Source organism: Anneissia japonica, unplaced genomic scaffold, assembly GCF_011630105.1.
Source record: "Anneissia japonica isolate Jap-2015-1 unplaced genomic scaffold, ASM1163010v1 scaffold1810_len1271414_cov176, whole genome shotgun sequence".
In the NCBI taxonomy this organism is placed as follows: domain Eukaryota; kingdom Metazoa; phylum Echinodermata; class Crinoidea; order Comatulida; family Comatulidae; genus Anneissia; species Anneissia japonica.
The window spans coordinates 1162671-1166608 of NW_022702449.1; positions in this window are offsets into that span (position 1 = coordinate 1162671).

Sequence of the window (3938 nt, forward strand, 5' to 3'; positions counted from 1 at the left end):
TAAACTCACTACTACATCTATGGAAACCCCTATAGAAACACTGGGGGCGCCAGATACTAAATCAAATTTCGCACTCTGCGAAACATTAAGTATCATCGATACCAGCTAGGCCCCTATTTGCGACGTTTACTGGAGAAAACTAATACAGTACAAACAAACCGGCTATTCGCACTCCATGGAACCGTACGGTACGGTTTCGGTACGTTTTCGTGCGAATACTGTATCCGATATTATGGTTCTCGATCGTTCTCACTCTTTATATTTTTAGTATAGTTTGTTCCTCTTTTTACATTCACCTTACTTTCCTTAACTTGTTTCTTTTTTGTTTTATATTCGGTTTCAAAATATTATATAATAGAAAAGATAAAATTACTAAAAGCATAGAACATGAAACCAGGAACAATGGCGGATCCAGCGAAGGGGGGGGGGGGGGGAGGGGGGCCCACTCCCCCCCCCCCCCCCCCCCCCCACACCTCACAAATTCAGTCAAGCCGAAAATTTTGAGTTAAGAGAGGAAAAATTTTACCCATGAGTTTATTGGAGATCGAGCAGAGGAATGAAAGGATAGCTCGATTATTTCCCACTTTACACCAACCATGGTGGGGCTAAGGTGGGCGTGGCGGCGAGAACCTCATATTGTGCCCCCCCCCCCCCCCCCCCAAAAAACCCCCCCCCGTTAGAAAATCTCTAGATCCGCCCCAGAGGATTTGGACATGGCGCTTAGGGAACTTTGTTTATTTGCAACAAGGTCTTGGACTAGGCCTCTATACTATAGTTGGAGGCCTGGTCCTTGTCAGGGGTTTCGAAAGCTGCCGGTGCGTACTGCCTACTTTTTAGGCTGTGAAAAAAAAAATAGGCTACCCATGGAGTGATTGTGTGGTTGTCCTCATGTACACAGCGATACATGGCTAGGCCTAGATATATTTACATTTATTCAAAACTTACTTTATATTTACATTTACAATTGTCTAAGGCTTGTTTATTTTAAAATCAGATGTGACACTGATGATGATAATTTATTTGTTTGATTGGCAAACTCGCCGCACATGTAGTGCATGCTAAAACAACATCGTGTTAACAGATCTCTCACTCATCGTCACCTCTCACACTTTACTAACCTCATGGATTTAACTGAACCTAACGCAGGCTGTTAAACGGTTTCCAATTGGATCGTTTTACACTGTCCAGTCAAATCTTTTGTTTATGAAATAATGTCACGTCTACTTTATCGCAGTTAGACCAGTTGCAGGCTACGTTCAGACTTGGAGATAAGCCAGGCTTGAGTTAAGCCCGACTCAACGTTAAGCCCGGCTTAACTTTGCCGGGCGTTCAGATTAACGGGTTCAGCCAGGCGAGAATTTGCATGAACCGTTATCGTGTTTCCAAACATTGCTCGCGAAACGTACCCTCACTCACAGCGTATGTAATTGAATGCTGACTGGTCATTTCGTCACCCGAAGTCAACGCAAGCCCCCTCAACGATTAAAGCCCGGCAATAAACCTAAAAGTTAAACACGGTGGCGCGCCAGGCCTAGTTACTATAGGAACACAGCCCGGCTTGAGATATAAGCCACCTAGTTCAGACTGGCAAGTGGATAAACCAAGTGAGTTGAGCCGGGTTTATCCACCTAGTCTGAACTAGGCCGCAGTTTCGACGTTGTATAACCAAGTCAGGAGTGCCATCGAGCGTGTCTAAAAACGTGCTTCTGTTTGATCTTTGGTCGCGGTTACTGCTCATATGAAGATGCTTTGTGACAAATGTCGGGACTTTGTAGATCATCTGTCTAAAGCCTTAAAGACTCTATTAAAATTGCATGCTTTGTTAACTTACTACCCTTCCCCGTTTAATACTAGAAACAAAAACATGTATGTTGAAACACTTCGTAATTCCAAACGTCTCTCGATTGTTTTGATTGTATTTTTACCTTGCTGTTGTGTTTGAAATAAAATAATGAATGAATGAAATGTCAATCTTGCAGTCTCATTCCGTATTTAATTACTGTTAAATAATTAGAATCCTGATTTTTTTTAATGTACATTATGATGCTCTTTTCTATGATTTTTAAAATTTATTTTTTACCCTGTATTCCTTGTAAATTTAAAACATAATTCAACATTGTTTGCTGCTATGTTTTGAATGTATTTCGATTTTGATTCTTTCTTTTTCTTTTAGAAATTAAAACCATACAATAAAGAGAATCATTGTGTATTTGGGAAACACTCACACCAACTATTCAAAATCTATCATTTAAAAATAAAAAATGAAAATGGAATAAACCAGAGATTATACCGTATCGTAAACAAACTGATTGCATTAAAAAAATACGTACAGAATTCAATTATCCTCACGTCAAACGGAGCACTGGTTTTGCCATTTTCTCCCTTGAATTTATCACTTTCAGCTTTACAAGTATATCGGCCACCATCATCTACAGTTACGGCTTTAATGTGTATTTGAAGTGTATCCTCAAATGTAGTACTTCTAGTGGTGTTTGTGGTGTAAAGTGCTTGTCCATTTTTAAACCATATGATACTATTAGGATCCGGGTTACCATTAGGTGTACTGCAGGTCAAGGTCATTGATTCACCTTCATATAAAACACTTTCTGAGGCAGTGGCGACAGGCTTGTCTAGATCTACAGAAAAAAAAACTCCCGAGTTTTTTAGGTATACAGTTTATTATATTTAAGCAGATCTTAGTTAGGATTCATTAATCAACTATATCATTAAAAAGGGGAACAATAAACTTCATTATATGTTATACATACTCTTTAAGCCAGGCTTCCGATGCTCTTGTTACGGTCTACCTAAGGGTGGTTTGAATAGTCCGGGAATATGCTATTACGGTTTGGAACAGTGGTATACTATAACCAACCATCAGGAGCGCCATTGAGGAGCGCTAGACGTATGACATTGGGCCACGGTTACTCCTTATATGAAGATGCTTCAGTCACACTGCTATGTTTTAATTGTATTTCGATGTATATCTTGCTAATAAATATCAAATAGTCTAGAAGGAAGAAGGGGTCACCATGTGTACCCCTGGGTATTTGTAATTGTTTTTCGGTAGAAATTTTGATCTATATTTTCAAAACTCACAATCCGCGGATTGTTATACAAGGGGCTGGCAACATTGTTTTCATGGTCACTGGATGGATACCGAGTTGGTAGACCCTCACATTGTGCAACTTTCTCTGCTCCTTGAGGAGTATCCCTGGTCATTGCTGCTCCTACGCGCACGACCCATACATTCAATGCAATACCATTCTACCAGATATTTATATATACTCATGGATCATCACCAATAGTGTTCCGTCCCTCAAGAAGTTGTATTGCAGTATTCTCGGTCCTCTGGTAACTCATGGATGGAGGGAGGCAAATATAAGTAAAGTGCCTTCGCCCAAAAGGACACACACAATGCGACAAGGTTGTCCGATTCCAACATTTTAAATAAATCTGCAATCACCGATCATGCCACACAACTAAATCATATTCCAAATTGGGACATAAAAATATTACAGAAAGAAAGCTCATAGTTTGAACGAAAAGTCAGAGAATCTTTATGGATCAGAAAAACAACAGATACTATGAACAGAGATGAAGGAGGACACATTCTATCACATATCTATGATGATATCATATTGAACCACGACACTAAGAGGGGGAGGGGGTGCTCGTCGACGACGCAGCGATGCACTTCGACCTCAACAACACCGAGGTGACGTCAGACCAGACTGGAAATAACATCACCAGTCTACTTGAAAAAGCGAACGGATCGTTCGCGAAACGTAGTGTGAGTACTATTGTTTTTTATTTTGCTGGATGAACACTAATGAAAAATTTCATACAAATTATATTTGGATCCAAATGAATTTATTTCAAAATAATAATAATATAATAATGTCAAATAAAATGTCAAGTGGACACATAACTATCAA